The 14,164-nt window shown below is 35.4% G+C and overlaps 1 long non-coding RNA gene across 1 annotated transcript; it reads right to left on the reverse strand.

Annotated features, from left to right (window-relative positions):
- Positions 1-3,541: 3,541 nt before the first annotated feature.
- Positions 3,542-9,470, reverse strand: LOC129258457 (uncharacterized). The gene is made up of 4 exons (XR_008584285.2): positions 9,380-9,470; positions 8,960-9,090; positions 5,661-5,744; positions 3,542-4,255 (listed from the first exon to the last, which is right to left on the reverse strand). It is a non-coding gene; the product is annotated as an uncharacterized LOC129258457 (long non-coding RNA).
- Between the last annotated feature and the right edge of the window lie 4,694 nt (positions 9,471-14,164).

Here is a 14,164-nt window from a genome sequence, read left to right on the forward strand (position 1 = left end):
CGATGATCATCTGATCTACATGTAGATCTGTGCAGCGCACTAGGGAGCAGCATTCACGTTCACCGCACCCATGCAATATGCGTTTGATAATACGCTGCCCTCAATGTATTACTTTTCACATAGACGTGAGCAGCAACGAACAAGTGTTTTCGTCAAAGTTGTGACCGCTGTAATTGAGCGTTTACTTCATTTCACGAAGTCACAGAAAACTTGCCTTCCTTCGTTTGGAGATCATTGCACGGATCGCCGCAGAAGTGGTACTGAAATTATCGATTGATTTTTATCATTTTTTATTGTCAATTTGAAGAGCTTGCGTTTGCAGTACATGTGCACCAGCGAATAATACGCAATGATCACTGTTGTAATTGGTGATTCTCAAATTGGCTCCGAGTCTGATTGAACAATGCCTTCAAGACCGGATCGTGGTACAAAAACTTGATTCTCCAGAATAAATGTGGATTAAATCAGCGATTTTGGAAGTGAGTTCACTCTAGCTTACTCGAAATGTTTTCCTGAGCTGAGTCTGTATAGATCTAGATCTAGCTAGTGTAAGGATATCACTTGTTTCAAGGTGAATGCATTTGATTGAGAGAGTGTGCCACGATAGTAAAAAAATGTTTAATAGGAAGCCTAAATTACGGTCCCTTTTCCATGTTGACATTGTCGATGTCGGGATTAATTTTTAAGTGACATGTCAACATGAAATTTTGTTCCTGACAACAGCACTACTGTACATGCAAATGTAAGTCTTGTGTACATGTACAATGTACATACATGTATAATAAAGGCCGTCACATCGTTCCGTACAAGACTTGCGGGTGAGTTGTGGGTGATTGCCCACAATTCACCCGCAACAAAGTTTTGAGCATGTTCAAAACGTTTCTGAGTGCAAATCAGACTTGCGTCTGCTACTGCGGGCAACTACATGCGAGATACTTTCAATGTGGGCGACTTAAAACTATAAACATTTTCTTTTAAACGATGCGCCAGAGAAAAAAATTAACCAAACAGCCTTGTAGATTACATCCCACACTATTATCATGCCAATTTTCACACCGTTCGCGCAATCAGCGGCCAAGATCTCAAGGCGGGGCTGATTCACCCCCCCCCCACCTGGTTTTTTAACTAAAAAAAAAAGCCCGGTCTGGTTTAATAGGGTTATTAATGAGTTTACTCTAGGCTGAATGCCAAATTGAATAGTAAAATCTGCAAGTATATAAAGCTCACTTTATGTACATGTACATAATGGGTTCAAAAGGATACCAGTGGCATTCACACTGCACAGAATAAAAATGTTATTGGAAGGTAACATTTTTATTGAAAAGTTTAAGTTGCAAGATGAAAGATCAAAAGATCTGATGAGAATAATGAAATAACTGGAAAAGAAATCTGCAAAGAAAAAAAAATAGCCAGTCGAGCAATACTGTTTTTTTTTTTTTTTTACAGTTACCATAGGTCAGATGGGGCAACATAACAATTTTTTTAGAGGGATCTGTCATTACTCGGACATTTACATGTAAAATGTAGCACAAGAAAGGGTCGCCAATCGTGCTAAAGTCATTCGTAATGTACGAACCGATTTATGAAACACCCGGTAGGATTTCTCTGTGAAAACAGAATTGCAATTGCTGTACAAAGATATTGATAATCAATCACATACTTCCTTATCACAAAATCTATATAAAAATCATATACTTCTTCACACACTAAAATGCAAAACAGTGAGTGTACATACACCATGGACTCACTCATCTGCTTTACTCTGGCCTACATGTAGATGTGTGCACACATACATGTACATTACAAGTATACACAAGTACTAAAGTGAAATTAAGTGTAAATTTAAAGTTTTGTGAACGTTTTACATCTGACTCTGATGTAATTATCTCTATTTTTTCAAATCCACTTAATACTGTTGGGGGTGACCTTTACCTTTTAAATAATGCAGTATCAAAGAACCTTTATAAAACCAGCTTCAAATGTTAACTGTTGCCCAATGTAAATGAGCCCAATGGGAGGGGTTTGAAACCTTTGTGCTATAGTCCAGTCGGTAAATAGAGTAGAAGCTGATCTTGGATAAGGTTGGTTTGATAAGCCATCAAACATGCACACATAATTGCATATATCAACACATGAATAGCGACATGTAGTAGCTTACTACATGATGATATTGATAGCATGTGAGTACCAGACAGTTTTGATAAAAAGCCTGGACCAGATTTCCTTATCAAGTTCCTAGAATTGAACCCTAGTGCCTACATGTAGCTGTTCATAAAGGTAAAAGCATGACTTTACATGTATTGCATGATAAGAACAAATTCTTTGGTGCAATTCATTTGCATTGGGAAGTCACGTTTAGCTTAGCTTAAGGGTCACCAGTCATTCACAAAGTCATTTGTACATTAACTATAAAAAAAAGCTCAAAAAAGGCAAGCATCCACTAAGACCGAACCTATCCGAATCCATATATTAAAAGTTCACAAGAAAATTTTGAACTTTTGTTCTTGTACTTGCAGGAAAGCTACATGATCATTATTCCATTGAATCAGATGGAATTCTAAAAAAGAGCTAAATTTTTACTGCCTTTATGATCATGTGACTATCATCAGATCAAGAGAAACATGATTCGGCAGGACAATCAGAGAGAACCAACCACTCATGAAACTGGATTTAATTAACTCCATTTGTACAAAAAAAGCTTCATGTTGATGAAACATACATGTACAGTAGTTTTAACTGCATGTACATGTATGTACAGTACTGTACATGTAGCTACAGTCTAAATGTACATGTAAAGACAGAAGACATCCCCACACCCACTCTCAAACACACATATATGTCACTGAATTCATATTGTTTAGAGATAGTGTCTTGAAATCAAAATTATATTGCAAAGTTAGTCAAATTTCACTGGAATAAAACTTTTGTCCTGTTTTACATGTAGCTCTTCATGTAAAAGTATCACACAAATGTCTCAACACATTCAAACCTGAATAGGTCGAACAAGTTCACAATTATAGCGAGAACACTATAGAACTTTGTCTGTGTCAAGGGAGTTGTTTTTCTTAAAACTAATTACTGGGCATGGACAATTCCAGAGAAAACACAACAATTATAATGTAGTTCTCCAATTCATACAAGAAACAAATACCCAAATCCTTGGATTGACCAGAGCTTATACCGGGGTACTACCAATAGGGATTGTAATTTAAGATTTAGAAGTCATTTTTATTAAGTGAAAATTGCTAACTTTTATTTGGTGAAAATGGCTAAATTGTATGTTAATTCTGTTACCATTGACCTTTAATAAGTATCCGATTACCTTTGATAACAGGAAGAACGTTTTTAGAGTGAGAGGGTTCTCATGTTTAGAATTAACATACATGTACATGCATTGTATATTCAGGAATGCAAATCTCAAGAATAAAATTGCAGTATTTAGAAGGATGGGAAAAAAAGCTTTTTTGAATAGTAAAAGTTTTCCTGTTTTTATGCAATATCAAGAAAATGTGTCTGATGAACTTTTCTTCTTTTTCTTTTTGAGGGAGGGCCTTGTTGGAATGAGTATTCTTTTAGAATGGGAGTATTCTTCATGAAACCTACAGAACTTTAAAACAGTACAAAATAACTGTGTGAAAACTGTGGGCATCTTTGTGTATCTAGCAAATACTGCAATACAACATGGGTTAAAGGTCAAACTTCTTTATGTTAAATGAGAGTACAGCATATTGCATGCCATCCTCATCTTTGTGAATACATTTGAAGTGTTGTAGAATAGTAGAATTTTGCAGTCTCCTACAGAATGTCTTTGTAATTGACATCCCAGGACATACCTTTGAGTCTCCTATTAAAACTCAGAAAATATTCAGCATGTGCATACATGTAAGTGCAGGGTAGTTGCATTATTAACCCTTTGCGCGCTGAAGTTGCAATCTTGCACATTCGTACAATAAAATTCACCAATCATAATTAGTTTTCTCCCCTAACTTCAAATTAGACAAGCTAATGAAAAGCAATTTAGTTCTTGAATAACATCTACATGTATATAATAATAAGAAGTAGCAATGGTGTAATATGGAAATCTTGTATTAAAGAAAATAACATTAGTACCCCCCAAAATTAATTCAGCGTGCAAAGAGTTAAACATTACGATGCCTACCTTTTTGTTGAGTTTTAGCCATGTTACAAGTCCTTTTGAATCAATGTACTGCAAACCAAAGAACCAGATCTCCCTCAGACCTATTGTTTTCACAACCTATCATGATAAGAAATATCAATGTAATCATCAAATAAAAATATTTGAACGATACACACTTCAATATAAAACAAACCAGAAATATTTACAAGAAAGGGGGGGGGGGTTGGATGGGGATGTTTCAAAGAGTAAAGGTATTGCAAAAAAGTGCCAATTCACACTATGACATGTGATATCTCACTTATCTCTGTAACAATACGGTACCTTGCATTTGATTTTAAAAAAATCTTTTTGATTTTCAACAAGTTTCTAGCTGGTCAAGAATGGGAGTGCTGTGAGGGGGGGGGGTCAATTCATCAATTAAATGAAATATAAAAACAAATAGTTTCATGAGTACTGTCATTTTCTCTTTTCTTTTTTTTCCAGCTGCAAAATTATATTGGTTTAAAACAAATATGAGATTAATCAAGAATTACAGAAATTTGTGGAAATTTGTTTTTTCCAAAAGTTAATGCTACAAAATGCACATTTTTTAAATCACATGTTAGATGTACAGAAATAAATTAATTTACAATTTTATTACTCTTATTACTCTAATTTTACATATTTGTAGATCTACAGATATAGCCAAGAACGAAGTACCATATTGTCACAAAGTTGTCAAGATAAAAGATTCATGTTTATAAAGGTTTGAAACTTTGAATGTCTAACTGTACACATCTGAAAGTACATCAACTATCTTATATAAAAGTATTAATCCACAGAGACAATCTCGGAATGGCTATAAAGTGTGTTTCACTTTGACAGGTTTTTTTTAAAGTAAAAGACTATGCAGGGGAGCACAGGTTTTGTTATCATTTGTTTCTATCAACACACCACCTCCCCCACAGCCAACAATATCTAATGAGTCACAACCACAGGTAATTGTACACGGCTGACCTATCTATACGGGATACACCCAAACATTGCATACAAAGTTCAGTTTGGGACACTCCCTCACAAAACTTGCATTCAAAAGGGCAGAAGATGGGGTGCTGTAATGATAGGTTTAAAGAGTGAGGGGAGCATTACCGTACATATGGCAAAAAGCTGCTTTCTACTCCTAATCAAATTTGGAAAGGGAGGTGGGAGTGCGGAATTCACTAAAGAAAAACATACAATCCGCGGATTTTCACTACATGTATTCGTATAAATATCATTATTATTATTTTTCATTCATTTATTTTCATTTCATATTTTCATTATTTCTAGGGGAGGGGGACATTTCAGTATACTCCCTAAATAACACTTGCATTAATCATTCATGAGATGGGCTACACTTGGTACATTATGTAGGTGAGGGATGAGGGGAAATAAACTGAGGGGGGGGGGGGCTATAAGTAGGCCCTGTATATTCGACAATCTTGGAATTATTTTTTTTACAGAAAAGGACAAGGTTTAATTAACCCTGTCAACTGTTTCTTACTTGATCGAAAAGTTGTTTGCCTGTCGTGTTGGGCTGGATGGCAAACTCCAGTTCTGCATCCATAGTAGTCACACGCACTGCAACCTGTCATGGAAAATAGAATGTAAGTGACATAATCCAATGAGCAAAATCTAGTAGTTTGGTGTTGAAATGAGCTTTTAATGTGGACTTTAAAAGAAAAACACCAGCCCCTGGCCTATATAGCAAATCTGAAATAAGGCTTGTACTGGGACAGAGCTAACTACTGTACACGTAGGTGTCAAGTTTATTCATAATTTAAATTGTAGAGTGTATTATCTACATGTAGGCATTTTCACTTTCATGCAGAAAAAAACCCTGTTCAGATGCTTGCAATCTTTAATGACTATGACTCTATGTAGGCCGACATAATAAACTGAAAGATGGCCACGTGTTTTGAACTGGGCCAGTAAATAGATGGAGTTGTGACATAGCTGCACAACAATTTTGGGTATATTCCTTTAATTTTCTCTGCTGATATAATATATGATGTTGTGTGATGAGAGCATAACAGTCATATCAAAGAGATTTAAAAAAATGTTGTTTCCCCTTCAAACTAGTGGTTAGAGGTCAAGTCCACCCCAGAAAAATGTTGATTTGAATAAGTAGAGAAAAATCAAACTAGCATAACGCTGAAAATTTAATCAAAATCGGATATAAAATAAGACAGTTATGGAATTTCAAAGTTTCGCTTATTTTTCACAAAACAGTGATATGCACAACTCGGTGACATGCAAATGAGTCAGTCGATGATGTCCACCACTCACTTTTTCTTGTTTTTTATTGTTTGAATTATACAATTTTTCATTTTTTACAGATTTGACAATCAGGACCAACTTGACTGACACATATAGTATTAAACAATGCTATAAACTACACATGTTCAGGAGGAATTAATCGTTGTTTCACTTGACAATGAGGAGAAAATTAGAATATTTCATATTTAACATAATAAAGTACAAAAGAAATAGTGAGTGGATGACGTCATAACTAAGTCTCCTCATTTGCATACCGACCAGGATGTGAATAGAACTGTTTAGTGAAATTAAGCGAAACTTTAATAAGTCATAACTTTCTTATTTTACATCCGATTTCAACGAAATTTTCAGTGTTACGCTTTTTGGATTTTTCTCTTTTTATTCAAATCAACTTTTTGTTGGGGTGGACTTGTCCTTTAGCAACATGTGAGGGTGGAGGATGATCAGGAGCAAATTCTCCTAGTAGCACACTGATGGACTACACACACCATCCATCATGCTATTGTTGACTTTTATTGACAATTCATCATGATGATAGTTTAGATTAATTGTAACTAATTAGTAATTCAAAAGTGTAATTAAACTTAACTACTGATTAATATTACTAATTAAGCTTTAAAGAGCAATATACCCGGATGCATTCTAGATCGTGCAAGCTAAGTGTCCTTTTCTAATTTAGCAATGTTCATAACACGTAAATATTTCAAATATGGTAACTTACAGGACTTATAAGATGATTAATATAAAGAATTCAAAAGGGATTCATAATCATTAACAGCATATTAAAACAATTAATAAACAATAATTGTGATTTCAGCATTAATGCAATGGTCGAGATTGAAGAGAGAAATCACAGAGCAGATCTCAGGTCTCTATGAATTTGGAAAAAATCCTTCATGTACATGTACACACTGAAATTAGAACTTCTTGTGCTTGAAATAATAGGGCTACAATTAGTCCATTCATTAGAGACTTCACTCAGCAGTGAGATGCTCAAAACATGGAAGTCCTCCACACTCCACAGATCCCTATAACATCCTTGTCCTAGCCTTGGAATTACCAAGAAATATATTAGTGTAACTGATGGAATTACAATGAACAGTAATTGAACTACCAAAGAGATTCAAGAGGTGGCTTGCTCCACAAAAAAGCATGGAAGAGGCTATATAATTGTACCAAAAGCAAATTTAAAGAGAAATTCCAGTAGTTGCAGTAAACACTGATTTCATGAGAAAGTCTGTAAAACCAGGCTTAATTGTCAGTATATCATCGAGGATCTAGATCTGGTACAGTTACATAAACTGAACTTTGTGAAATCTTGAAATCTACGCCGAAAAATGTTCAGACTGAACTTCCCCAACACAGATAAGCGCACGTGGGACAGTGTATAATTATTGCTTTGAGCGTCGGGCCCGACGCTCTACCCGAATCCTGTGCTTATTTGCTGATTTCTCAGCAATTACACAATTTCTTCCAGAATCCTTTGGCACATGCGTTTTATTTATACAAACAGACACTTTGGTGGTCATTTCATTGGATTCTGTACGAACTCATTTTGATATCGTTACCAAAACTAGAATTTACCTTTAAGCAATAGATTTTCGCAAGAAAGATGACTTTTACGTTCTTAAAAATGAAAACATAATGTGCACAATTGCCTTGTAACTTTCATCTAATCTGGACTATTCACTTTGCATAGCATGGAGATCACACCTTTAATAAGTCCATAGACGAGTAAAAAAATTAATCTACTTGATGGTATAATTATAAAAAATCTACTTTACTGATACGTACACAATAAATTTGATCATGGCTAGATTCAAATGGGTCATGTTAAATACTGGTTTAGTGCCAGATGATGCATTTTCTATGGTTTGAATTAATTTTTCTGAATTCATATGTTGCTACTTGGTTAAAATTTCTATTTCTTGCCTTGTAACTTTCATCTTATCTGGACTATTCCGTTTTCTGTTCAATTGTACTCGTCTCCTGTCTTCTTGCTGTGTTTGCCAAGCGTTGAGTATTGTATCGCTATACCGCCAGGTAATTTCTATTGACCTTATGCAAACGGAATTGTCACTTTTTCTTGTGCACAAAGTCTATGGGGAAACGGAATTTCCGTTTTCTGACATCAACGGAATTTAAGATTTATTCAAACGGAAAAGGCCATTTTTAGGACCGGAAAATCACTGTCCCTAATTTTGGGGGCTATTTTGTTCATTTGAAGGGTTACTTGTAAAAAGTAATTGTGCAGTAAAAGCAAATATTATTGCCAGTTAAAATATTGATTTTCTAAATAATCTTGAATATTGTTTGGAACAAATCTTGGGGCCACTCCAGAAAGAATAGTCGCCCCAAAGCATGCATTTGGGTGGGGAATTTTAGGGGCGATTTGGGCTGTCGTGAGGGTTAAATTGCCTGTCGTCCTCATGTCATGTATTTCCTACACTCATGACACTGCTCAGCTCTATCATAAAAGAGTAACAAAATAAAAAATAAACCAGCTGAAATCATCATACTCACCCCACGAGGCATTTTGGTGTCTTCTGTCTGACAACTATGAGAATAAGTTTGACTATCTCCGCTTTCACTCTCCTCCTCAGTTAAGGTGTTTTATTCCAATTGTCAGCAGCTCAATCAAATCTTCTTCCCTCCTGCAAAGACAAGTGTAATTTCAACAAATTCAAGCATGAACTCTTTCAATTAGGTAACTTCATCTTATACTAATTACTAGTACTAGTACTAGTAGGACTCAGGAGTTTTTAAATAATTGTTAGGGGCCTAGCTAATCCAATCTGCCGAGAGTTTGATTATTTTTTGTTCTGCAATCTATCTCAAACTAAGATAAATTTAGTTTTTACAAAACCCTAATTCAAGTTAGGTGGAGTCAAATGAGGAATGCCATACAGTATGATTCATCCAAACACACATGTACACACCCACCTGCAAGCTGATCCAATCTCATTCTTGCAATCGAGCTCTCACGAACGGATGCGGAACCAATTTAAATTCTATGGCTTCGCAAATTACGTACGAACACACACACTCTCTCGTCCCCGAGCTCGAGAAGCGCAAGCTTGCGTGGAGTGCGTAGGCATATCGCCGCGACGCTGCTAGCCTCGCATACATCGGCCACCAATGCTAAACCCGCCCGAGAGGTGGGCGGTACTCGAGTTAGAAAACGTGTTTTAGCTTGCGGCAGCTATAATATGTCAGTCCATCAAAAGAATAACGAAGTTTTCATATCATTTCATTTTCCATTGAAACGCCACTATTCCGAAGATGAATAATTTTAATCTTAAGAACAGATGCAACAGGTACTTACCGTTGACAAGCTACACCGGTTAATTCATTCAGCTGTGCGGAAGCTGGCCGTAAAATATTTCGGGATTTGTATTGCCACTTCATTCAAAATGGCAGTCAATGGGTGTGGTGACGTTATCTGTCAATCAAATTCTTCAATACTCGTACCCCCTCGCGGAGATATCGCTCAATTGGGGGTTACGACAATGACTCGTACCTGCGATTTAAAACTTGACCATTATTTTCAGTAGTAATTTTATGAGATCATGAAGTATAAAAGTCCATAAAAGTACATTTATGGAAGCTTAAAAGTGCCACCCAGATGTTCATATAATCATCTCGCCATGTCTACAGCTCTTAGGGAAAACTTGAGATAACGAAATCTCGGATCTCGATCCCGTGGGAGAGATGATCAGATGACAAGATCTTAATCTCGTCATGTCTACATCCTGTGGGAGAGATGATGAGATGACAAGATCCGAGATCTTGTCATCTCATCAGGATCATACCTGACCCAGTATGTTGGACCATGGTGAAAATAAAAAAATAAAAGGCAGAGAAGGTACGCTTTTCAATCCATCTGTCCGGGCCTTCTGTCCCTTTCATGCAAAAATATTTGAGGCAATAGGTAGTACATGTATATATAGGTAGGCTACTCCAGGCTGAAAATAATATGATTTGAATAGATAAAGTAAAATCAGACAATGATCAAATTAAATCGGACAAGTAATAGCAAAGTTTTAACATCAATTTTCATTATTCCGGTGAAAAAGTTATATGCATAAACTATGCATCTTCATTAATATGCAATGAGCAAGCTTATCATGTCTTATCCCCGTTTCGTATATTATACAGTATGAAATTATATTTATTCAAATTTTATCCACCAGGAATGAATAAAAAGTTCGATTTAAACTGACTGTGTAAGATAATCATTGCTGCATCTTATTTTGTTACAATAATAGGGAGACATATACGCACGTAACAGGAAAGAATTGTGATTTCAGATTTTAAAAAATGAAATAACAAAAGCCATATACATGATATAGGACTTGGGACATGACCATTTTCACAAAATTGCAATCACTTCGTTAGTATATCAGATTTTAATGAAACTTTCAGCGTTTTGTTTGATGACTTTTAATCTAATTCATTTATATACAATTATTTTCAGCCCGGAGTACCAGAAAATGAAAAAAAAATGAAGAAAAAAAACCTTTGAATTTAAAGAATGAAAGCCTTGAAACCAGCTGAATCCATATCAAAGAGAAAAATCAAAGAAACATATTGTTAAAAGTTTGAGGAAGATTGAAGGAATAATAAGAAAGTTATGAGCATTTGAATATTGAGATCACTAATGCCATGTATAGTTTCTCCAATTGGCAATGCGACCAAGATCTGTGATGTCACACACGTACAACTCCCTCATTACTTTAGTACTTATGTCACTTATATTCTCACTTTTATATCACAAGGTGAGGTGTTCTCTTTATGAGAGGACAAGTACAGAGGTTTCACAACATTATATCATTGATGAATCGTTTGTCATATGATTAGAATGAGCAAAAAGAGATGTTTTGGGGTATATTTTCAGTGTCCAAAAGGGGAGAGTTGTGACATCATAGATCTTGGTCGCATTGCCAATGGTAGGATCTCCATAGCATTAGTGATCTCGACATTCAAATGCTCATAACTCTTCTATTGCTAGTCCTACTTTACTCAAACTTTTGTTGATCTTATTCTTTGATTTTTCTGCTTTCACAAAAGCTAACTTGCTCCAAGAGTTTCATTCTCCTTTAATATCACGTCCACCTTCTTATCATAGTGACACCCGGGCTCATTATAAGTTTAATAATTTTGTAAGCACATGCGTTTATGTTATTGAGTTGATCTTCATAAAAAAAAAATGGGTGGGCCACTCGAGGCAAGACGATCTTATTTTCGGCTCTCAGTTCGTTGGACCTCACCCCCCCCCCCCCCCTTATTGGGGACGCAAAAAAGTGAAAAAAGGGAAAGAAAAAAAGAAAGAAGGAAAAAAGGAAAGGAAAAAGGGAAAAAATAATGAAATTAGGAAAGGGGAATAATATGAATTTAAAAAATTCAGGTCATTGAAAACAAAAATTAAGTTCGCGCTTCGCGCTCGCACTGGCTTGAGTGAGATAGTAATTTGCTCGAGAGAATACAAAAACATGGGGCTTATAGTATCCTATTTTCAATGTGATGCACAAATTATTCTGTTCGGTATACTTGGGGTCAACAAGACAAAAAAAGTATCTCAAAATACCGAATAGATTTATGATCTGATTTATGTTCATTATGCAATAAATAAGAATAACGTTTTATTTACCCAGGGTAGCCACTTCAATCATGAGACTGCTCTTCCAGCGGGCCCTGCATAACATAATATGTTATTATTACCCTTCTCCAGTCTAAATTCTGAGCGCCAAGCAATATGGCAGAAGGTCCCATTTTTATATGACTCGGCCGGGGATCGAACCCACGACCTCCCGTTCATGAGGCGGACGCTCTACCACTGAGCCAACATGCCCCAAAACCATGCCGAAACCATAGAACATTAATTTTGGGATTGCCCAAAATTGATGTACTTTAAGTAAAAATGATTCTTTATTTGGATCTTAAGGAAATATATGAGTTCAATTTGATTTCATTATTTCGTACGCCAAATATTATATCTTCCAAAACAAATCCAGAAAAACACTTTCATTAAATGCTTTCAAATCTACTACCGTTCTGTTGAACATTGTATTTATGTTAAAAATAATAAATTCGTGATAGTTGATGGAGGAATGTAATTTTGCTGTAGATGTAATATTGTTTTGATTATGCTGTATTAATCCATACATTGTTGTATTATTATTAATGATTATAGTATTTTTATGTAATGTTATGTTTTATATTGGTCGAAAGATATTTTGAAATAAATATGATTTGATAAAGAAAAAATATTCTGTTCGCGATTCGAGTTTTGAAAATTAATTTGTTTCAACGAGATACGCATCCTGTTTGTAATTAAAAAATGGTCAAATATCAAAAACTCTCTGCTCGCGCTACGCACTTCGCATTATTAATTTGATTAGCCTGTTCTCTTCATGAATTCTAACAAACATTCCTTTATTTTATAAATGTTTCCTCTTTAGGTCATTCGGTCTATATTAAATATTTTCATCACTTTGCAAAGGCAATAATTGTTTAATTAGATATGCATCGTGTTTATAATTTAAAAAGTTACAATGTCCCGTTTAGGTTTCTTCTTCTTCTTCTTCTTCTTCTTCTCCTCCTCCCCCTTCTTCTTTTTCTCCTCCTCCTCCACCTTCTTCTTCTTCCTCTTCTTCTTCTATACTTCCTCCTCTTCTTCTTCTTCTTCTTCTTTTTCTTCTTCTTCTAATTCCTCCTCTTCTACCTCCTCCTCTTCTTCTTCTCCTTCTTCTTATTCTTCTTCTCCTTCTTCTTCTATACTTCCTCCTCCTCCTCCTCTTCTTCTTCTTTTTCTTTTTCTTCTTCTTCTACTTCCTCCTCCTCTACCTCCTCCTCTTCTTCTCATTCTTCTTCTTCTTCTCCCCCTCCTTCTTCTTCTTCTTCTTCTCCTTCTTCTCCTTCTTTTTTCAAAGCAATGCATTGAGAACAATGTATGGAAGATTTTCAATCAAAGTATTAGCGGCTCAAATTTTTCATATATTAAATAATCATTTTCAAAAATGCCGTGTTCTCATAAATCAATCAAACAAAAGATAATTATATCGAATAGCGTCCTCTGCGGTAATAAGCAAGTCAAATATTCATCTTCCGTCACTGTTAGTTTTTTTTCAGATTCAGATTCAGATTCAGATATTTTTATTGTCCAATTGCAATCAAGTACAAATGGAAATTCAATTTGTTCGCACAAAATAATTTAGAAATATTACATGATACACACAGAAGATTACACGATACATATATTAAACATTATACAAATCAACAAGAAAAGATAAGAGAAAGTAAGATAAAGGCAGTGGGGTAACATAATTTCAAGTATGGCTATTAAATGCACGAATTGAAACTGGAACAAAAGAATTTACGAAGCGTGAGGTTCTGCCGGGAAGGGATCTCAGACGTTTGCCTGACCTCATCAAATTATAATATTTATGAAGGGCATGGTTCTCATTGGTCAGGATCTCTTTGCCTTTTTCAAGGACTCTACCTTCATTCTCGTCTACAAAGCACCCTTTTTCTTTTGTTATTTTAGAGGCTTGCTTTTCAACTCTTTCTAGTTTCTGTATGTCCTCTTTCCTACTTGCATGTATCCAAACAATTGAATTAAAAAGATGTGCACTTTCCACCATTGCTTTATAAAAGACCTGCAATATCCTCTCTTGAACATGCGCGGTCCTAAGCTTTCGAAGGAAAAACATTCTACTTCGAGCTTTT

Source organism: Lytechinus pictus, chromosome 4 (assembly GCF_037042905.1).
Source record: "Lytechinus pictus isolate F3 Inbred chromosome 4, Lp3.0, whole genome shotgun sequence".
Classification (NCBI taxonomy): Eukaryota; Metazoa; Echinodermata; class Echinoidea; order Temnopleuroida; family Toxopneustidae; genus Lytechinus; species Lytechinus pictus.